At 32.9% G+C, this 24553-nt stretch overlaps 1 protein-coding gene across 1 annotated transcript in view; it reads left to right on the top strand.

Annotated features, from left to right (window-relative positions):
- The first annotated feature begins 4953 nt into the window (after positions 1-4953).
- The window catches only part of LOC126975071 (uncharacterized), a 61068-nt gene continuing 41468 nt past the window's right edge, over positions 4954-24553 (top strand). The window contains exon 1 of the mRNA XM_050822880.1: positions 4954-5087. The gene's annotated coding sequence lies outside the window, so the exon portion shown is untranslated. The remainder of the gene's footprint in view (positions 5088-24553) is intronic.

The raw sequence follows: 24553 nt of genomic DNA, 5'->3' as shown, positions 1-24553 counted from the left end.
ATGGTTGGTACATTAATAGGTAGACAATATGTGACGCCCTGCAAGGGCACAGCAACGTTATACATAAAAAAAAAAGAAGTCATATACATTTTTTACATTCTTATACTATATTGTAACTAATTCTCACACTTGTTATTAAAAAATTCGGGTAAATCGTAGAAGCATTTTGAAACTAAAAAAATTTTAAGATGTCTTTTAAATAGAGAAGGCTTCTAGCCTGTACATAATTTGTTCTATTGTCAATAGTTTTTGCAGCGCACGCAAAAATAGTTTTTCGATTTTACACCTTGTGTTACAAAATAGCAATTTGATTACGGATCCCTAATTTTGAAAAAATAGCCTATAGCCTTCCTCGATAAATGGACTACCCAATACTGAAAGAATCATTCAAATCGGACCAGTAGTACCAGAGATTAGCGCGTTCAAACAAACAAACAAACACTGCAGCTTTATAATATTAGTATAGATTGAGGAGTTTTCCCAAACTTAAAAAAATGCAGTAACATTTAAACTGAAAATTAGGCTGTTTAATAGCATTGAATAAGTCTACCTAACTAATGCTACTCAATATTGATAAAGTAAAGTATAGCTATGATGATATATAAAATTATCATTATGTTAAAAGTGTAATTAATAAAATAAAAAAATCTTCGAAAGTTTGTTTGATGCATACATAATGTATACAGTGCCACTCAGGATTTTTGATTGAATTTAAAATTATTAGGGGCATTGTAATTGAATTTTCTAGAAACAGTTCTAATAATAATCTTAACACCAGAATCAAACATAAAATTGCTTATTACTCGGCTAAGTCAAGTTAGTAAGCCTTTTGTGGGCGATGTATGCTTTGACAACAAGATCCCAGAAAATGTTCAAAACAAATGTATTACAAAATTCGAAAGAATTGTTATGTTAATTTGGGAATGGAGCGACCCCGAGCCCATAGGCTATTAAATAATAAATTTTACATTACGATTTTACATTGTAACAATCTTCATCAACATTTCAGCCGGAAGACGTCCACTGCTGGACAAAGGCCTCCCCCAAATATCGCCATGACGATCGGTCCTCCCTCATCCATCCTATTCCGGTGATCTTGACCAGATCGTCGGTCCATCTTGTGGGGGGCCTACCAATACTACGCCTTCCAGTACGTGGTCGCCATTCGAGGACCTTACTACCCCAATGGCGATCATTGTACCTAACTATATTTTTATTTTAAAAAAGAAGCCCGCTGAGTTTGTTGCGCCCGATCGTCTCAGGTCTGACGCATACCTGTTCGAATGAGTGGTGGTAGTTTTTGACTTTCAATAAGTGATATTATATACTATCTTTATATATAAAAATGAATTGCTGTTCGTTAGTCTCGCTAAAACTCGAGAACGGCTGGACTGATTTGGAAAATTTAGGTCTTGAATTATTTGTGGAAGTCCAGAGAAGGTTTAAAAGGTGAATAAATAGGAAAATGCTGCTAAATTAAATAGAAATAACAAATTTGTTTTTCCTTTGATGTGTCCATACATAATTTCTATGAGAGAATTTATTGACGCATGGTTTGACAGTTCTGCTGTGAAAAAAATTCATTACGACAGCAGGGTGCATATTTTACGAAGTAATTTTTGATGTTATGATAATATAATTGACAAAATCATATAAAAACATTATTTTAATTATTATATACAGAACAACGTCTGTCGGGTCAACTAGTCTTGAATAAAAATATTTGAATTTGAATTAGCAGATGCAGATGCGCTTGTCACTTTGACACAATTGATCTTAACTCTAATTAGGCAGGCAAGGCAGTAATTCAAGTAGCGCCCTTTAAAATGAAACACATTAGTTTGCACCGTAAATTAAGGACTGGTCTCCGCTGCGCTCCAACTAGATACCGCAGGTGTAGTCACAAAGTGCGAACAAACCCCCAAGTGTGCGTACTCGAGCGAGTCTCGAACAATGTGTGACGTTGACGTGCCACATGGTCTGTTAAATTTTGGTAATAATTGAAAAAAAAATGCCGAGTTGCATAATAAAACTTTGTAAAAACAATACTACAAGAAATAAGAAAGACACTGGGTTCACATAATATCATCAGTAAATATTTTGTATTTTATTAATATCAATGTAAAATAACATGAAGCGTCTGTTAGTTAATTTGAAATATGCCATTGAGTGTTAAAATGCCACGGACACAAGCATCTAATAGTTGTCGTAATAAAAATGCCATTGTTCTTAGGTTGTACGGTATCTAGTTGGAGCGTAGCGGAGATTAATCCTTATTCTAAGATTTGCACATTACTGCTTTACGTTATAAGAATTAACAAAATTAGTGTAAATAAATCATGTGTCATCAACAGCCTTACCAGGTCTTCAACATCAAATTGTTGCAGAGACTGTGATATTTAATTTAAACTGTTTTTTAATGATAATAAGGGACGAGACGAGCAGGATGTTTAGCTGATGGTAATTGATACGCACTGCCCATTACAATGCAGTCCCGCTCAGGATTATTAAAAAAAAATGTCAAGTTAAGTTTAATGTTAAGATGTCAAGACTCATTTGCCCAGTAATTTCACTACCTACGGCGCCTTTTAGACCGAAAGACAGTAATGCTTTACAACAGAAATAGGAGCCGTTGTGGTACCCATGATATAGCCGGCACCCGATGCACAAAAGAGCCTCCCACTGGTTCTTTTAGAATGTATATTTGAAGCTAGGTTTTTAACATATAATTTATATACGAGTTAAAATATATAAAAATAACTTTTTATCCTAATTTCTTGAGATCTCTTATAAAAATGATCACAGACACGTCACAAGGTGATCCCTTATTATCAAGTGATCCCATGCTTATTACTAAAACATAGACATTGAGAGAATATATATTTGTTTAGGCATAAATGATGCTTAGAAGCAATTATTATTGTGTAAATAATAATGGATTCATGTTTATTCAAAACAAATAATCCATATTTAATATTAATTAAGCACTCCATGTTTAGATAATTAAATTCTTAGCTGTTAAAACAACTGTTACCTCAAATATGTGCACATTTTCAGCATTTGAAGCAGATTGCTGAGTATTATGAAGCGATTAAAGCCATTTCTTTAATGCGATTGTGAATGGTCATAATATTTTGAGTGTTTTGGGTTGAATAGAGAGCATCTAAATAAGAATAGGTATTTTATAGGTAAATACTTTCTTTTGTAACTGTAATTAAAAAAAATACTTCCCCCATCTTAATTCGTTTTTATTTGCTATCAATAAGCATATCTATTAAATTATGAGTATTTCACTTACATTTTACCATGAATAAGTTAAAATAAAAGTAAAATAAATATTTTAACTATTTTGAAAGATTAAACATATATTTGAAATATACTGTGTCATTGTATACAGTATGTATATTTTGAATCAAAAGTACGGGGCCTAATGAGAATTATGACTTTGATGATGAGATTTTTTATAAGATAGAGGGTAGTCTCACCTTGATCTGAAATGACACTATCTCCCCATAACAGGGAGGGTTTAACGCATCACAAAATAAATCCGATAACTTCAGTCTGCGTCCGTCATAAAGACTTAGGTATAGATTGAACGTCCTATGTGCTCCATAAACTAGAACATAACAGCATAAGAGCACTGCCATTTGAAGGGCTCTTCAGATCTTACAAAGTGAAGATTTGTTTTATAATATTTATTTAAAAGACAATGTAGTTTATAGCTTAAAATATAATAACACACACTTAAACTTTAACGGCCTTACAAATAAACTTGGTATAAAGTTATAACTAATGATAAACAAGGAATATGCAAAATGTTTACAATATCGTTGACAACACTGTCAATACAATGATAATTATGAAGTTTTACGAATGACAAGCTGCCTTGAAAATAAACGCGGGAGACGTTATACGTCCGAATAAACCATTCGTAAGCAAAATGTCTATTTGTAAACATTTTACATATTCTTGGTTTATGTTTAGTTATAACTTTATGCCAATTTTATTTGTTTTATTTTATTTATTTATTTAATTAAATTGCGTTACATGCGACTTAGTTACTAAACAAAATTGTTGTCCTAAATAATTATCACATGCACCTCCTAATAAGGCATAGCAATGAACGATAGAGGGGCAGACATTCAAATATATTTTTCCTCTATTAATAGAATAGTAACATTTTTCCAAAAGTTTTTTTTTAAACAACTTATAAATTTTTTAATATTGGTTGCGGCTTTTAAGTGTTCTGGTAACTTATTATAAATTTTAACTGATGTTGGGTAGGGACCAGAACTGCGTAATGTTAATTTAGAGTTAGTTTGCATAAGATAATTTTTATAGCGAGGTGTCTTGTGCCGAGGTGTGTGAGATTTGTAAGGCCGTAAGAAGCTTAATCTGTATGAGAAGCCGTTTGAAATTAAATAACATTATAATCAAAAAGAAATGTAGAATTATTTTCAATTGCAGTTATTACAATAAGGATTTTATTATCAACAAAGTAGTATAAAAAAAATGTCGACTAAACGTTAATAATTACAAATTAGTTGTCTACTTAGCTAACTGCATAATATAAATGAAGGATTTAGTAAAAAGTACTTTTTAACTATAACTTATATTTATTTATATTAATTTATAATTATAACCAAGCATGATTATCCCAGAATTATTGTAGAGAAGAAAAAATAGGCACTATCACCGTATCTGACACCTTAGAGCAAAGAAGGTAAGAGATTAAAAAGACATTGACACAAAAAGTGGCAAAATAACAATCAATAATCCATAAACAGCTGCTTTACCAGAAGCGTTTACTTCATTGTTTTTGTCAAGTATCAAACTAAACACTATTCATGAAATAAAGTTCAAAGTTTTACCTCTCTGTTAAGCGATTCATCTGTCTTTCTTTACCCCAACCCCTACAAAAGCTGTAAAGCGCTTTAGAGTTCAGTCTTACAGTAGCGAGCGGACGTGAAGGACGTACTCTGTGTAGCGGACAATTTCATACGTAACGTAATAAAACTAGTGTAAGTGTTAGTGAATTACTAAATATATCATCAGTGTTTCTCTTCGGATTTTCATATCAGTACTTTGTAAGTATTTGCCTTAATTAAATTACTTCACGCAGCATTTTTATCATTTCACAAACCGAATAATTATTTTATAAGTTTGTAATGTTGAAATAATCGTTTAACTAAATAATAAGAAAAAGTAGAAATACTTCTTACTCTAATTCTTATTAATTGTTAAATATAGATTGATACTAAATAATTCTTCATGATTATAATATTTAAAACCTTTTATGAAACCTTAATAATAGAGACTCAATAGACCGAGCCTGCATTATTTTTAATTACTTGGTGTAAGTGAGAATAAAATGTAATAATGGGTTCCGCGGCTGACGGTGATCACAATTAATCAGAAGAACCTATGTATGCTCGTTTCTGCTTTTTTTAAACACAAAAAAGGTTTTAACTAAAATTATATGTGAAGTATTTTATGGAATCACGGAACAGACATTCCTTTTCTGTGGATGGAATGCACTTTATTTAACTTACGTCAAATATATTTCATAATCATTAAATGTACATAAAATTATCATTATTAATTATTTATATTTTTAATATTTGAAATTAATACATAATTATAACATTATAATACACTGGCCTGCAAAAGTAAGTATCACACTTTTCAATTTTTTTTTTCTTAACTATAGAAGGTAGAGACTTAAGATTAAAAACGTTTTGTTGCAAATTTTATAGGCTTTAATTCTTAGAAACTAAAATTATACATTAGTAACATTTTTAACTTAAAAAAGATAAAACAATGAAAATTGACATTTTTAGTTTAGTGTAAAAAAATTCAACTAAAATGTATTACATGTTATTTAATTTTTAATAACTGGTATTGCCTCCTCGAGCTCTGATTACAGCTTCGAGCCGGTTTGGCATACTGAACACTAGGTTTCGGAGCCGATGTTGGGGAATATCCTCCCATTCTTCTACCAGGGCCTGCTTTAGTGCCCTGAGGGTAGTAGGTGGTGGTCTGCGATTTCTGACTAGCCTCCCAAGCTCATCCCAGGCGTGTTCAATCGGGTTGAAATCAGGACTTCGTGATGGCCAAGCCATCACGCTGATACCGACCTCCTGAATATACTCTTGTTCGATATGAGCCGTGTGTGGCCGGGCATTATCATGCATCAGCATCGATCCATCACGCATATTTGCTAAATACGGCCCTGCATACTCATTGAGAATCTCTTGGGCATATTTTTGCCCAGTGAGGGTGCCATTTTCTATGGCTACTAGCTCTGTGCGACCTTCTGAAGATATGCCAGCCCACACATGTACACTACCTCCACCGTATTGGACTCTTTCTGAGATGCAGGATTGAAGGTATCGCTCACCAGGTCGCCTATAAACACTTCGCCTTCCATCAGAAGTGTAAAGGGAGAATCGAGACTCATCTGCAAACAAAATTCTTGACCATTCTTCTTCATCCCACTGCATGTGTTCACGGGCGTATCGCAGTCTCGCTACTCGGTGCTGTCTCTCGAGTTTTGGGCCACTCGCTGGTCTTCGGGGTTTCAAATCTGCTTTTGCATTTTGGTGGCGATTTTTTAACACAGTGGAAATAATATAACGATCTTCTCGGGCACTGGTACACCTGGGTCTACCATTACAAAGTCTCCTCAGATGGTGTCCAGTCTCTTCGTACCTTCGCTTTACCTTCTGGACCGTTCGTACCGTCACACCCACCATTCTTGCAGTGCGACGCATACTGATGCCTAGTTCCAGAAAAGCCATGATCCTAGCACATTCTTCAACTGAAAGAGGCATAATAAATAAATGTTATGTGCTTTTTAGCATAAATTTTTAAAACAAGACCCATCGGTCTTGAAAAAAATTTAAAACAGAAAGAAAAATGTGAATGGTAAAATTGTAATTCGGAAGCGTCCACTTTGAAAAAGGAATGGTTTTGTTTTTGAACATTTTTTTTCAGCTAATTCTTAAAAGAATGTTACTGACTATAAAGTTTTTATGTACAAAATTAAATTCTCTTTGGAGTCCTTTTTATTTCGAAAGTATATATTGTGTACTTAAAACGTTATCCCAATTTTAAAAGTGTGATACTTACTTTTGAAGGCCATTGTATTACTTTTGACATGAAACGAATTAAATTTATGAACAAAATATTTTAGTTGAGTATGAGTGAGTTAGCCCCCGTATTTATAGGTAACCAATAAAAGATACACATAGTTAAGTAACAATTATTTTTTTAATAACCATATAAATAGCGATTCACTAAGTCATTTGTTTTAAAACATATAATACTATATCTTTGTTTATAAAATTCATTAATAAGTACCTAATATTCTTACATCAATTTTATGCCTACAAGTGGTTGGTTATTATCTTTATTTTTACTATTTTTTATTTAAACTTTTCCACTCACAATTTCCCCAACTCATTATTTTGCTCGCTTTAAGTTAATAATTTATGTAAAATGATAAGAACCTCTTTGATCTTTTCACTCATACACTATATTAAAGTATTTATTTTGAAATCTAAAACTGAACAAAAACCATAGTATAGTGCACCACAACCATTCTTGCAAGCAATGGCTATATTTAAATCGATGATTATTAAGTTATCGCATGGATATTTTGAATAATACTACGGGTATAGTAATATTAGGATTAGCAAACTGTTTCATATTTTTCAGATAGATATTTTAATGGTGAATTAGGATATATCTCTACAGAATTAAAAATATGTGTAATTTCTTACCCTTACTTTAAGCTGACATGACAAATGCGTACAAATATAATATAGCACGAAAAGCTTTCTACAAAATTCATTTAATTTCATCCAGAATTCTTAGCTTCTCATTGAATAGATTTTTTTTCTTAAGAAACGCGTTAAATTGCTCCGATTTCAAATTATTTTGCCTTACTACAAGTTAAAAGCAAGAGAGTTAAAGCAACCTTGGACATTTGGACAATGGACACTCTTTACTGAATATTATATAAACATTTGATCTGAGATTATTAATTATTATGAATGATAACTTTAGGTGTGAGTTCTCCACCGTCTATAGTTGCAAGTTAGTGTGCCGTATTTAAACATGGAAGAAAGACCTTTAAAGAAGACGCTCGCTCAACTCGCCCAATAATAGTGACCGAACAAATAGTTGAAACAGTTGAAAAAATTCTTTAAGCAGATTATTTCATCACAGTGAGTTTTTTAGCCGAAGACTTAAAGATTTCCTCTGGTAATGTCCATAGTATTTTCCACAAACCAATAGGGAAGAAAAATTACCACGCGTTCGGAGCCCACAATGCTTACCGATGCACAAAAACAAATGATACATTTTACGAGCTTGGAACTGGTACAACAAGATTCTGCACAGCAACATGATCTAGACACAAATTACATTATAAGACCTGGAAGAGACCATCATATCTAAGAAATATACGAGTCATTCGGCCGGCTCTCTTTTCCGATTTTCTGAGATAGTAACACGCTACGCGTACATCAAAACCGAATTTTCCGGCCGATATCGGACAGAACTACTCGGACGTGAATGCACCGCAATAGTGTTTTTTTTTATGAAAATAAGGGACGAGACGAGCCGGACGTTTAGCTGATAGTAATTGATATGCCCTGCCCATTACAATGCAGTGCCGCTCAGGATTCTTGATAGACCCAAAAATTCTGATCGGCACTACGACTTCAGACAAGATGTTAAGTCTCATTTGCCCAGTAACTTCACTAGTTACGGCGCCCTTCATATCGAAACACACTAATGCTTACACATTACTGCTTCACGGCAGAAAGAGGCGCCGTTGTGGTACCCATAATCTGGCCGGCATCATGTGCACAGGAACAAATTTTGAATACTTACCATCAGGTTCAACCTTCTCGTCTCGTCACTTTTTCGTATAGAAAATATTTACTATATGTCACTATTATTGTATATATTTTGCTCTATGTGCAATTTTTTACCCTCACCAATAACTTTACCTCAGTGGACTCGACTCGACATACATGCCGAGTTACTTAGCTGAACGTGATAGCTTAGTCTCATTCAATACCCACAAAGAAAGTGCTCAGCCTAAGGGATGCTTTAAATTCAATAATTCAAATATTTTTCATAATAACTTAAAAATTATACATATCCTAGGTACTCAAGAAAATTTACAATTTCTTCAAATATTTAAAATTGCCATTAATATATTATGTATAACCAAACTTACTAAACAAATTAAAAAATAACAGTACTTAACAAGATCAACGTTTTATTTAACGAATAACGAAATAATATATTATGTACCCAAATACATAAATATTATTTAAGTCAAAAATATATAAATATAATTTTTTTACTGTTCAATTTATAATACATTTTGCTAAGCTTGGTATAAACCAGCATGACATGTTTGGGTGGAGTTTTATATTTCTTGTACATCCCAAATGAATATTATAAATGTGAATGTAAGTTGTTACGCTGTCACGCTTAAACAACTGAACCGATTTTGAGGAAATTTAATACAGAGATAGGCTAGAGCTTGGAAAAGGACAAAGGCTACCTTTAATTCCGAAAAAATAGATGGAGGGTTTGAAGTAGGGTATGGAAATTTGTATGGGAATCCGTCATTTTCCGAGATAAAACCATAAATTTTATATTTAGGCACTTGATTAGTAGTAATTTATAAACATTTGTTCGAGCATTTTTGAAACTTTGACTTATATGGGGCTGAAATAGGATATTAAAGTTCGTAGGGAAATACTGTCCACAATGACATAATATCATAGAAGGATATCCGCTGTATCTTAGAAGAGCGCTACCAGTAGTGGAAATAGCAGTTTGTATGTGTATTATTTGCAAAGTATCCTAAAAATAATAGTTTTAAAAAAACTAAAAAACACGCTTTATATAAAATTCAACTAATAAATAGAAAATAAATTTTAATAAATTTAAATTGAAAATAGTGTAAAGAAATATATTTCATTATAAACAAAAGAGTGGGGTGTAGAAGAATTATTATTTTAATAATATCTTAAAAAGCACCCCACGCTTTTTTTTACATAGAAATATATTTTTTTTATAATAATTTTTCTACACCCCACGCTTTTGTTTATAATTAAATATATTTCTTTACAATATTTTCAATTTAAATTTATTAAAATTTATTTTCTATTTTTTTGTTGAATTTTATTTACAGCGTGTTTTTTAGTTTTTTTAAAACTATTTTTTATTTTTTAGTTAAATTTTTAAGATTGAATGTAGGGATTTTAATAACAGCGAAGAATAATATTTAAGTTAATTGGAAGATCACTTAATTCAGCTAGCCGGAGATTACCGAACTAGCTCTTATAATAAGTAGCTCAGTTAAATCACGCATTAATAATTTAAAATGGAAACAAAATACTTAAGCAGCGTCATCTTTTCGTAAATATAAACATTACTTCATCATTACAGAATCATTTGTATACGCGTATATTCCATGATATCATTTCATAATTGCCTTAAGAGTTTATAAAATGCTGCTAGATGGCGTGAAACACAAATTCATTTATTCTAAAATTATATAAATTGGCAAAAATCTTATTTTGCATATTGAATAATGGAATAATCTTGTCAAATTAGTGTAATGTTATCGGTCTTCGATAAATCTACAAAGTTTGAACGAAATCTAGCCGTTTAAAGTGGGTCAAAATCGCGCCCAAGAAGTCGGTTACAAACATACAGGTGAAGCTAATAAAAATCGTGTAAAAACCAATATGCCGCCTAAAGTAACTATTACACGCGGATGAAGTCGCGAGTAAAAGCTAGTAAATTATAAAAGGCATAAAAGGCATTTATTTTCTCAAAATTGATTCCTTTAGAATTCTATTTGATGTCATTTCTTATACTACTAGATACTACTACCGCTTCGGAAACAAATGGCGCTCTGAGAGAGAAGAAGCGGCGCAAGAAACTCTCCCAGCATTCTTTTTTTTGCGCTCTTTTCAATAAAAATATACAATATTGTACAGTCGCTATAAAATAATCACAATCTAGTCCCAGGCTGTCCGATCATTTAGATATTCAGCAGTGGAGTAATAGGATTTACGACAGAGCCATTTTTTTATAAAACATTTAAATTTATTTATAGATAATGCCTGAACAGTGGCTGGGACTTTATTGTAGAAGTGTATACATTTACCCTTAAAGCTATTATGTATCTTATGAAGCCTACTAGAATTAGTTACAAGCAATCCCTTATTTCTAGTGTTATAATAATGAAAATCACTATTAAGAGCAAAAAGGTGACGATTTTTGTGAACATATATTAAATTTTCATAAATGTACTGACAATAAACAGTCATAATATTTATTTCTTTTAATTTTTCTTTGAGAGACTGTCTATAACCAAGCTGATATATAGCACGAACAGCTCTCTTTTGCAGTGCAAACACTATATCAATGTCAGCAGCATGACCCCATAGTAATATACCGTACGTCATGATGCTGTGAAAATAACTAAAGTACACTAATCTAGCGGTCGCAACATTCGTGTACTCTCTAATCTTTCTAACTGCATATGCCGCAGAGCTGAGTCTATCTGCTAGATGGGTAATATGTGGACCCCACTGAAGCTTTTTATCTAACGTGATACCCAAGAAGACCGTAGTGTCCACAAGTTCCAATCTCTGGTCATTTATAAGTACGTTGGTTTGTACCTCCGCTGTGTTTGGTGTAATGAACCGTAAACACTTTGTTTTTTTACTGTTTAAGTGCAGATTATTCGTCTCAAACCAACGCACTATCTTTGAGAGTGCATTGCTTATCTCGTCATCAATATCCGCACGTCGCTTCACTTTAAAAATAAGTGAAGTATCATCAGCAAACAATACAATCTCATGGCTATCATCTACCACAAACGGTAGATCGTTAATATATATAAGAAACAAGAAAGGACCGAGAATAGAACCCTGTGGAACACCTATTCCCACAGGTTTACCCGAAGACCGTTTGCCATTTACATCGACTATCTGAACTCTTTCGCTTAAATATGATTTTAACAGATTTAGGGCTCTATTTTTCACTCCATAATGCTTTAGTTTTAGGAGTAAAGTTTCATGGTGGACGCAGTCAAATGCTTTTGACAAATCACAAAAAATGCCCAATGCATCCTGTGACTCTTCCCAGGCGTCAAAGATGTGCTCAATGAGTCTAGTACCCGCATTAATTGTTGATAAGCCCCTAGTGAAACCAAACTGATTTTTGTTCATTAATTTACAACAATGCATTTGTAGCTGTTGAAGCAAAAGTTTTTCAAAAATTTTACTAAAAACAGGCAGCACTGAAATAGGTCTGAAATTAGCAGGGTCTAAAGAACTGCCCGATTTAAACAAAGGTATAACTTTGCTGTATTTCATGAGGTCAGGGAACACACCCTCATCTATCTATGAATGCATCATTAAATATTATTGCTAATTCAGGTGCTATAATGTATGTATTTAACTATATTAGTCGAATGGCCCCATAGGTCTTTTATATTTTATTTATGTCCATATAATTGTCCTTAAAATTTAATTAAGTACAATTAAATGCAGTGCAAAGAAAAATACATTCACAAACAATGTAATTTACATACATAATATAAAACAATTCTACTCAAGTAAACTTATACTGAAAAACTAAATGAATTTTTTTTTTATGAAAATAAGGGATGAGACGAGCAGCACGTTCAGGTGATGGTAATTGATACGCCCGGCCTGCTACAATGCAGTGCCGCTCAGGATTCTTGAAAAACCCCAAAAATTCTGAGCGCTACTACAACTGCGCTCTTCACCTTGAGACATAAGAACTTAAATGTCATTTGCCCAGTAATTTCACTAGCTACGGCGCCCTTCAGACCGAAACACAGTAATGCTTATGGAAAGGAGCCTCCCACTTAAAACATATTTCTTAAATAAGTATTTACCGCCATTGAACTATCGTTAAAGCTCCGAGTTATTAGAAATTTAAAACACAAGGTTGTGAAAATAATAATAAACTCATAGAATATATTTTATGCGAGATTCTGAAGAATTCATTAGTTAGATGATAAATGGCATGGGAAACAAAGTTAAAATATGATCACTCACTGGATGTGTCCTAAAAGCATTAATCTTGTTTGCGATTAATGGGACTCAGTTGTTTATTATTTAATCTTGTATTTTTCCAAGAAACATTGGAATAATCACATTTGCAGAGGCTACGAAATACATTTTAAAAATGAAAATGATATTATGGAATTCTTGTTTTTCAGTGTACGTATTTTGTTTGTGTCCTTGATATAAAATAAAGGCATAAAAGGCATTTATTTTCTTAAAATGATTCCTTTAGAATTCTTTTTGATGTCTTTTCTAATACTACTACCACCGCTTTACAAACAAATGGCGCACTGAGAGAGAAGAAGAGGCACAAGAAACTCTCCCAGTATTATTTTTTTGCGCTCTTTTTAATAAAATATACAATAATGTACTTCATTGCTATTGCTATAAAATAATCATAATCTAGTCCCAGGCTGTCCGATCACTTAGTTATTCAGCTGTAGGAGTAGTAGGATATACGACGGAGCCATTTTTAATAAAACTTTTTTTTTATAGATAATGCTGGGACTAGATAATTGCTGGGACTTTATTATAAAATTGTATACATTTACTCTTACAGCTATTATATTGTTTCTTATGAAGCCTATTAGAATTAGTTACACCAATCTCATATTTCTAGTGTTATAATAATGAATATCACTTTTAAGAGCAAAAAGTTAACGATTTCTGTGAACATAATAATATATTAAATTTTCATAAATGTACTGACAATGAACGGTCATAATATTTATTTCTTAATTTTTTTTTGAGTGAGTGTGAATATTTGATTGAGTTATGATCATATGATTGTAAATTGATAAGAGGGACATAAGAAAAGAAATTCTTCACAATTTCCGCTCGATTCTTCATCATGGACATTGGTAAGCTTTAATTAGTTAATTTTAATAATTATATTTACAAATAAAACTTAAAGAAAGTAAATCTATTCATGTAAACTTTCGTAACATCGTAATCGAAACCAGATACAGATAAATACAGATATAAAAAAATAAAAAAATAAATACAAATATAAAAAAAATAACTGCACATCCACTATTAAGAGTCCTTGTAGAGCCTCTAATGTACAGAAACTTTTGATTTAGTTAATAAAATCAGTTGTTTTTTCCAAAAAGTAATAAAATAGCACAATGTATGATTTGTAATAAATATTATTATAGGCGGTCTTCGTTTTTAGGGTTCCGTAGCCAAATAGCAAAAAACTGAACCTTTATAGATTTGTCATGTCTGTCTGTCCGTCCGTATGTTACAGCCACTTTTTTCCGAAATGATAAGAACAATACTGTTAAAAATACTGTGAAAAATAGAAAAAAATCCATAAATTTTGGGGGTTCCCCATACTTACACCTGAAACTCAAATTATTTTTTCATAAAACCCATACGTACCCATACCCATCTAGGGATAGGTCCTTAAAAATGATATTGAGTTTTCTTATATCATTTTTTTAAACTGAATAGTTTGCGCGAGAGACACTTCCAAAGTGGTAAAATTTGTGTGTCCCCTCCCTCCCTCCCTGTAACTTGTAAAATAACAGAATGATCAGATCAGATAACACCAAAAATTGGTTTGAAACGAGATCTAGTAAGGAGTTTTTTTTAATACGTCTTAAATCGTATTACTTGCTGCTACGGAACCCTTGAGCGAGTCCATCTCGCACTTGGTTGCTTTTTATTATCAATTTGCTAAATGTTCTCGAATATTAAAAATTCAAATACTTTTTTGAATGAATTTTTGTAGAAACTTGATTTTATGGTGCCGCAGACATAATATTTGATACTATTTTTGATAGATAGAAAAACAGATAAAGTAACCCTATTATATTATCTCCTTCATTTTAGATGAATGAATGAATGAAAACTTTATTAATAACAACCACAAACCACACAGAATAATACAACTAAAAAAGACTTAGAGGTAAAAAGCGAGGTGTAGCAGTTATTGTTATCAAAAGGAACTGACCCAGCGTCATGCTGCATTGGAATAATACCAACACAGCGCTGATTTTTAGCAGCCCCCAGATCTACATAACCCTTAAACCTACGCTAACATGTTAAAAAAACATATATTAATTATTTGTTTTAATTTTTCCATTAATAGAATATTTTGAAATTATACACAAGCTTGTGTAATATTTCCTTAGTCCGCAATGAAAATTTACGTCGAAAATTCTTTAAAGGTTTAGCGAAAGGCCTTTGAGGAGCCTTATAACAGGGTATTAGATATTACTCTTTCGGAAGCTTTGATGTTTTTGTAAGAAATTAAACTATGTTAAATTTTAATAGGATATTAAAATTTGACATTAATATCCAATTAAAATTTTCATTCTATTCATTATGATTTACTCTTTTATGTTTGAATAAAAATGATACAAATTATAGTTGTAGATTTTTTTACCAGAGTCTGCTTTGCACACGTAGCCGGCTAGATTTTAGGTACCACAACGGCGCCTATTTCTGCCGTGAAGCAGTAGAGTATAAATATTACTATTTCGGTCTGAAGAGCGCCATAGCTAGTGAAACTAGGCAAATGAAACTTAACATCTTATGTCTCAACGTAACGAGCGCAATTATTGTACTGCCGCTCAGAATTTTTGGGTTTTTCAAGAATCCCGAGCTCCACTGCATTTTAATGGGCAGGGCGAATCAATACCATCAGTTGCGTCAACTATATCACCAGACTGTAAGTAGGGTCACTAGTAATTCACTAATTATCTGGAGATTTACAAGCGTTGTCCTGACATACGGGTCTGGCTACTTCCACTCGCTCGGTTACTGAGTTAGTCGATGTTTTTAGATTTAGGTCTTTGTCGACGGTTATTGCTTGAACCCGAAGCCCCTGAATGTTGGAGTGCCCCAAGGCTGTGTGCTATCTCCTACACTGTTTCTTCTGCATATAGATATTATTTTGGACACTTGCAAAATTGCTATGCGAACGATAGTACAAGGGATTCATGCATACACGGCCCATGCAGGCCTCTCTCAGGAAATCGTTAGCCAGTGCCCGAAGACACTTGTGTCTTCTATTGAGTGCTCTCTTCAGAAGGTCGAGGAATGGGGTAAAATGAACCTTGTCCAATTTAAATCCCAGAAAACTCAAAATTGCGCGTTTATCACTAAGAAACTCAATTTTTCGTCACCGCTCTTCGACAACACCTCCCTCAACAAAGCCTCGTCTAGTATTGGAGAACTGGGTCTCGAAATTTCGAGACCCAGTTTTCCAATGCGATTGCCAATCCCGCAGTCATTTGGAGGTCAAAGCCAATTCGGCTCCAAGGAAGCTGGCGTCATAAATAGACACGGCAATATTTCAAGCCAGCTTACATTCTTGCACTCTACAAAGCGCAGGTCCGGCCACATATGGAGTATTTCTATCATCTCTGGTCTGGCGTTGGTCAGTGATAACCCACACTTCTGGGATTAATTACACAAATATTTTTTTTTTTTTCAAATTTTAATATATATTTTCTATATCAAATTTTATTTGTGTATACATTTGTAATCAAATCATAAAAAACAGGTTCTTTATGTAAGGAATGCGGTAAAAGTTTTGAATTAATTTCACTGTGTCATGTGGGTTATCGTATCAAAGGGCTTAGTTGGCACAAGATTAGACAGATAATGATTTTGATTAATGACCAAGACTGAAAGAAATCCTTTTCCCTTTTTATAATAAAATGTAGGGAGCCCTCGGTGGGCATGTCCAACTCGTGTTTCAGCTTTAAAAAATGATCGCTTGGGAATAAATAATTTTTAACAGTTGAATCTATTTTTTAAGCATCTGTGCTGGTAAGTATATCAAAACCTTTACGACCGCTACGATGGGTTCCGCATCACAATACAATTTGTATCAATACGTTAATAATAATAAAATTATTATAAACATCATCTCCAGGTGCTTGCATTCTTATCCCGCATCCTCCGTCAATACATTGAAAATCTATACATTATAGTATCTATAAGTGACCGAATCACTTAAAGTAAAAAAACAATTCATAAACTAGATAGTAATAATACATAATGGCATTTAATATAAGTAGTATTAGTTGGATATTGGTGAAAAATACAATATTAATTGAACCAGTGGAAGCTCCTTAGCACCGGAGCCTGCCTAAATTATGGGTACCACAACGGTGCCTATCTCTGCCGTGAAGCAGTAATGTGTTTCGGTCTGAAGGGCGCCGTATCTAGTGAAATTACTGGGCAAATGAGACTTAACATCTTATGTCTCAAGGTGACTAGCGCAGTTGTAGTGCCGCTCATTTTTGGGTTTATCAAGAATCTTGTGTGTTGCTACATTGTAATCGGCAGGGCGTATCAGTTACCATCAGCTGAACGTCTTTTTTCATTTACAATCCAAAAATATCCACAAACCTTATCACTTCATCACTATCATTTCATAACAACACTAAGTGACGTCACTGCAAACTGTGTGTATTTTAACATAATTAATTAAATTCAGAGACCTCGGACTTGTTTATCTAAGTCCCCGTTGTTTGTAACTTTGTTTGACACTTGATCTAGGAGCTCTCTAATATAATAACCCTAATTAAGGTATTCCAGAGGTAATGGCTAGCGACGTAATGACCTGCCGGAATGTATAAAACATAATGTTTTTCTTATAAAATTATGGAAACTGCCTTATGAGAAAGCTCATTGTCGCTCAGGAAGCATGAATGAGCTGAAGAGAGCTATGCTCGGAGTTTTCTTGCGAGATCTTATTATAAATGAGGAGATCCGTAGGAGAACCAAACTCACTGACATAGCCGAGATGGTTGCGAAACTGAAGTGGGCAGGGCGGATAGCTCAACAGATGGCCACGTACCGGAAGACGTAGTGTTGGTAGGCCCCCACACGTTAGACCAACGATCTGGTCAAGATCGCTGGAATAGGTTGGATCAACATGGCGATCTTTGCGGGAGGCCTTTGTCCAGCAGTGGACGTCTCCCGGCTGAAATGATGATGGAAACTGGAATTATCCTAACTTTTTTAGTTATATTTAAAAAAATGGTTAATGCTAAAACTTAAATGTTTAAATATTGCATAAGCACTTGAACGGAATATAAACGACATTTTGAGCTGCGTTAGTTTCAAAAGATCGCTTCATGATTACATGTAAAAATAAAATCCTGCCAAAATTGAGAGTCGGGTCATCCCACAGGAATAAAAGTTGATTCGTTCGGGCGTCGAATTTAATCGAAGACGAAATAGTAATAGGAAATAAAGCTTGTATACCGTGGAGGTTTGGAATTTCCTAAATTTAATTTGGATCGAAGTTGCAAAATATATTTTTAGCAGCACAGCAAGTTTTTTTGCAAAAAGTATAGAGTCTGGCACGTTGCAAGGTGTAATAATATTAATAAATTATATTATAAGAACAATAGGTACATAAATACTCTATTTGTGCTCAAAAAAAATATAAGAGAAAAAGAACAAACACAACCCTTCAATAATTTTCCAGCTCTTATATCTGAAGATCAAAATACATTGACAAAAGAAAGAGTAATCTGTAAACATAATATCATCTAAATTCAGTAGATAGTACCTCGTTATGTCTTACAAGAAAGGCTTTGACGCTGTAATACCCCGTACGCTGTCGGAAAACTGAATCCTTTTGTTCGGAGCCACGTCACGACAAATTACGGTCAAATTCAAAGGAAGCGGCGGGATATTTGCATTTTATGAATGGGAAGCATTAATCATAGAATAATAACGATTTTTAATTTCATTCTGAGATTGCATTTTCTTTGTGATCTTTAAATACAGTGCGGGGAAGACTTTTGGTTGAAGGTTTATAAATTAGTCAGTAAGAACCATCACTGGGCTTAAGTTCTAGTTTAATTTAAGATTTGTTCCTCATTCGCCTCGCAAAGTTTCATCCCACACAAAAAAATATTTTTTCGAACTAGATTGTATTCCTTATTCGTCTCGAAAATATTAATTAATTAAGTAATTTATGTGTTTTGCAACATGTTTTGTACAGACAGCGTACAAATATTTTAATTAATCTTATCTTTGACAATTGTATTAATCAACTTACAACAACATTAGTATTGACTAGACTATCACTAACTCGTTCAATTAATAGCAAGAAGGCTCCTGGCCTTCTTTAACCGTTAAATGCATACAATATAATACTTTTATAAAAATATAAAAATTCAAATTGTAAAATAAATTGGATTTAATCATCATTCTCTTTAAAAAAAACGTGTAAAACCCTCTAGCGGGCACACATTGTACATATTGTAGACTGCTGTCTATATTAGGATGATAATTTTAAATTGTCTATAGAATAGTTAATAGAATGGTCTGTTATTCGAATTGTGATTTCTTAATAAACATTCTTTATTTTATGATCATTAAACAATTTTATTTATGCTTAAAATCCTATCTTTTATTTGCCACTTTCTCGATCTTCGTCTTGATGCATGGATTTAGGAATCAAGTTAATTTTACTATGTACTTAGTCAGTTTATGATATGTTTGCCAAGTTTATTGTTCTACTTTTGAGAAAACATGAGATAACTGTGCCGTAATCTGCAGGAACATATCCTGCAATACGCTTATGAACTCTTTCCATGCCATTGTTTAGTCTCGAGTAAGCTATTGCTCATATATATATTAAAAATAAAGTATTAAATATTTTTTCTGGCTGTACAAAAATAACATTTTATGAAGTGACCCGAAATAGAAATAAAAATAAACTTGGGACGAAAAAGTAAAGTGGGACGAAAACTCGAGTCGAAACAGGAACAAATCGAATTTAATGACCGTTTTTACATTTGAGGACAGTAATTCCTGCCTACTTGCATAGTTCATACAATAAATAATGATAAAGCTTGAGTATTAATCGTTTGAAAGTTTAGAGCTCAATTATTTTTTTAGTACATAAAAAGACATGTGTACATGTGCTAGAAGTGAAACCCCCAAAAATGATGACGAATTTTATTATAAAAATCTCTACAAACATATAACACATACACGTATACGAAACACCACGGTTGTTGTGATGCCTTTTCTCAAACTTTGTACAACAAAAACACGAAATATCACACGTACATATGACGATGGAAACCACAGAACAGGTAAAAGACATAAACTGTTCTGTGATGGAAATTATTACACACGTACAACATACAACACGTAAATATAAATTATTCAAAACAACCTTAAAGTTAAAATACACATCACTATCACCTTCCATAAAGGCCGGTAACACTCCTGTGATTCCTTTACACCAGGTGACCCGTACGCTCGTTTATACTTGTCTTTAATAAAAAAGAAAAAAAAACAATCTTACCGACGTTGTATTGATTTGCCTTTATTAAAAGAGAAATGTAGAATCCTCTTTACGTATATTTTACAAAATATTTTAATAAAACTATTACATCATTCCATGAAGATTTATTTAGAGCTGAAAAGATCCCCGCTAGGGAAATCGAGGTTGTTTCATATTTATGAGTTATTCTTGCCTGCTACAATTTAACTTAATTTACATTTGAGATATTGTACAAGAGACACTGTTATATTTAATACTGATTTTAATAAAATCATAAATGAAATAATAGATTTTCATATACAAAATCTATATTTAAAAACTGTCAGTTCACTACACTAAAGAAGAGAAATGTTCACACTCATTAAGCCGACTCAAGCTGGCCAAGAGCGTTACATATACAACGCATGACGGCTAAGTCTCATTCAGTAACAATAAAATAAAGTGCAAGTTATTATTTTCTGCCGTATTTTGTCCACATTTCAGCTTTGTAATTACTACGACTTATGAGATACAGCCTACTTACAGACAGATTGACAGACGGATAGCGGAATTTTTACTAAACGGTTACCATAAGTTGCCCAAAGGATACGTTAAGTCAATTAAATCAATAAATGACTCTTAAGAAGGTCAATGTCACAGTAGAGATATGTAACAGTATCAAAACTACCTACAAACGTTCGAAATGACACACTCACACAAAGATGCGAATCGACGACCCTAAGCGGTATTCGCGGTCTTGCAGTAGCGGGTGTCGCGCCAACACGAGGCACTGGTCACGTTGTAATAATACTTTGTAAGCCGGCTACAACCCTCCACAATACCCCAAAAGGAACATCGTTCCAAAAAATACAGTCGAATTGAAAACCCTCTTCTTATTTGAAGTCGGTTAAAAAAATAACATGACAACCCTATTGCTTCGTGTTTTAGAATTATTAATGCTTTAATGGAATGTAAGCACGTGTAGGTAAGTATTTTATCATCTGGCAATGTTTACCATAAACCAACACTTCGGAAAAGTTGAATAACAAGGAACTTATTGCCGTTTTTTTTAAAACAATGTCTTATAGCTTTAGCTTTTTTAATTTAGGCATAACATTTATACAAACTATGCAAGTTACTTGATTTACTTAAAAAAAGTTAATAAATCATTAAAAATATTATATAAATATGTATATTATGCAAACGCGTAATCAAACAAGTGAAATTAATGAAAAACCCGTCCTCGGTTAAATGATCGGCCGGGGAACCGAAAGTACAAACCGATAACGAGCTTGACGCTTGACCAGCTATCGTTTCCCTCATCATATTTTAAGCACGGTTACGACTAGCCATGATGCCATCAACGGGTTTGATCATGATGTAAACTAGGATACAATTCATAATAGGTTACCTAATGGAGTGTTTATTTTGCTCTTAACAGCAATTAATTATTCCGTTGAATACACAAATTGAGATCACAGCATGTTATTACTAGATCACATTAATATTATTATGAACGATTGGCTACCCAAATAACTACGCGTATGATTATCAATTTATTACAATATTACTATGCTACTCAATCTTTCGATGGATACATTATGTTCAAACTATATATACCAGTGGGAGGCTCCTTTGCACGGACTGCGGCAAAATTATGGGTACCAAAACGGCGATTATTTTTGCCGTAAAGCAGTAATGTGTAAGCATTACTGTGTTTCGGTGTGAAGGGTGCTGTAGCTAGAGAAATTACTGGGTAAATGAGACTTAACACCTTATGTCTCAAGGTGACGGGGGCAATTGTTGTGCCGCTCAGAATATTTGGGCTTTACAAGAATCCTGAGCGGCACTGCATTGTAATGGGCGTATCAATTACCATAACCTGTACGTCCTGCTCGTCTCGTCCCTTATTTTCATAAAAAAAAAAATTTTTTGTATCTTCAAGCCTTCAAGCATGTGCCCATTCAACTTAAAATACTTCGAAAAATTTAGAATAATAAAAGCTGTTCCCTCAACGTAGATTAGTTAAATTATTGTTGGTGAAGTAAAAGTTCTAAGGTATTTACCAATTTCATCAAAGTTTGACAGGAATTTAACTGAGTTTCGAATCATGGCTGATTGTTTTATACAGCTTCGAGGTTTAATTTATATTTTTGATGTTGATCACATTGAGTGTTTCAAATAATTAAATTTTTGTATTATAATATTTAACTAGCTGGTAGCTCCTCGCTTCACTTAAACATTTGCATGATTTAATGATAATAACATGACCCGTATGCTCGATTGTCCTCCTTTTCCATAAAAAAAAAATTATACCTATCCAAAACTTCGTATCAAAAATTTTAATCTTTTTTTGTTGATCACCAAATTTGTGGAAGTTCAATCATTACAGTATTTATTTCACTTTTCAATGTTTTTTTAACTTTAACTGTCGAACTGTGCGTGAAATATTATCTATTTCATAAAATGTTTTAAACAGAAATAAAATTTGAAATTAAAAAATTTAAAGGGTCACGAATCGAAATAAAATCTCTTTTTATTTAGGTTTGTATCAATTATTCTTGAGTATTTATCCTACATACATATTATGCCGTATATAACCAAGTTAATTGTACTTAAAATATCCGAATATATTTAAAGGTAATAGATGTCCATGATTATTAACACATAGTAGAAGTAAAAACTTCACGGAAAAAGTTTAAAAAGAAATAATTTAATGAAAAATATAAAAAAAAAATTCAATAAAATTTTATTTAAATAATATTTCTAAAAAAAATTATTTCAATACATTTTTCAAATAAAATTATTTCAACACATTCCAAATGTAAATATTTCAAAACATATTTCAAAAAACTCAACTTCCCTTCGCCTCGCGCGATCTTTTTGTAGCGCTCTCGTCACGCATTTACCAGTCTATTTTCCAAGTCAAGAAGTTCTACTTCAAAAATACCCACAAAGACCTCATTTTCATTATATAAAGTAAGAGATAATTTAATATCGCACAATCTCAACATTGACAATTCGCTGCCAGCGAAGAACTTTGAAGCTCATTTCGCGGAGTCAAAAACAATCGCCCAACTTTGTCCCAGACCGAAATTTGTTAAACTGTTTGTAATTCCGACGTCAAACTCAAACTGAATAACATTCCGGATTCTAAGAGAAAGTGGCTTAGAAATTTCACTTCTCGGAATCTTTAGAAATTTTCAGTGAAACAATAGACTCAAGAGCTCCTTATGTATTGGAACGGAGATTTCATTGCCGCTGTTAACATCTACCTATTAATACAACTGAGGATTTGTGAAAATTGTGTATTCAATAAGTTTATTGTTAAGCGATTTGATTTGCGTCCCGTGAAGGATTGAACAATAATAGTGATTGTGAAATCGTATTACGATTTTATTCTCCTTCATGAAATGGAAATTTATCATTATGTTTAAAACCTTACGTAATTAATTTATTTTTTACATATAGCCCAGTGGTTAGTGACCCTGCTTACTGAGCTAGAGGTCCCGGGTTTGAATCCCGGTAGGTACAATCATTTATATAATGAATATGAATGGTTATTTCCGAGTCATGAATGTATATTGTATTAAATATATCGTTGTATTGCACCCATAGTGTTCTGTTCATAACCAACAGGTTGGTTATGCCTAGTTTGGGGCAAGATAATTTATGTAAGAGCGTGTCAATATTATATTATATATTTAAAGTTCGAGATAGAGCCTCTTGCTTCTAGGCAACCGATGAAATCAGGCCAGGTTTATTACTTTAGGGTGCGTGACAAGCTACGTCTTACACTCGCGATTTGTATGTATGTCACTTTGTGTTAGTGTGCGTGCATTGTTCAAAATAGAGTTTATTTATTTATTCAATCCACCAGTTATAATAACATTAACTCAAGCAACAATACAATATTTAATCTAAAGTTAATTCTAAATGCATTATCTTTTAAGGCAGATACAGCGTGCAATTATTTTGAAGCTTACAAATATTTATATAGTATAATCAAATACCGAAAAAACGGACGTAATGTTTTGAGTTGGGGACTCCCCAAAAGGATCCAAATTTTTGCAAATATCGTTTACTATTTTAGATATTCTGGAAATTGGTGAGTTATTACCGAGAACAGTTATTCGAAAAGGTCTTTGAAGAAGTGTTA

The sequence above is a fragment of the Leptidea sinapis genome, chromosome 34, assembly GCF_905404315.1.
Source record: "Leptidea sinapis chromosome 34, ilLepSina1.1, whole genome shotgun sequence".
Taxonomy (NCBI): Eukaryota; Metazoa; Arthropoda; class Insecta; order Lepidoptera; family Pieridae; genus Leptidea; species Leptidea sinapis.
Note: the sequence above shows the minus strand (reverse complement) of the source record. Positions and strands in the feature narration are given on the sequence as shown.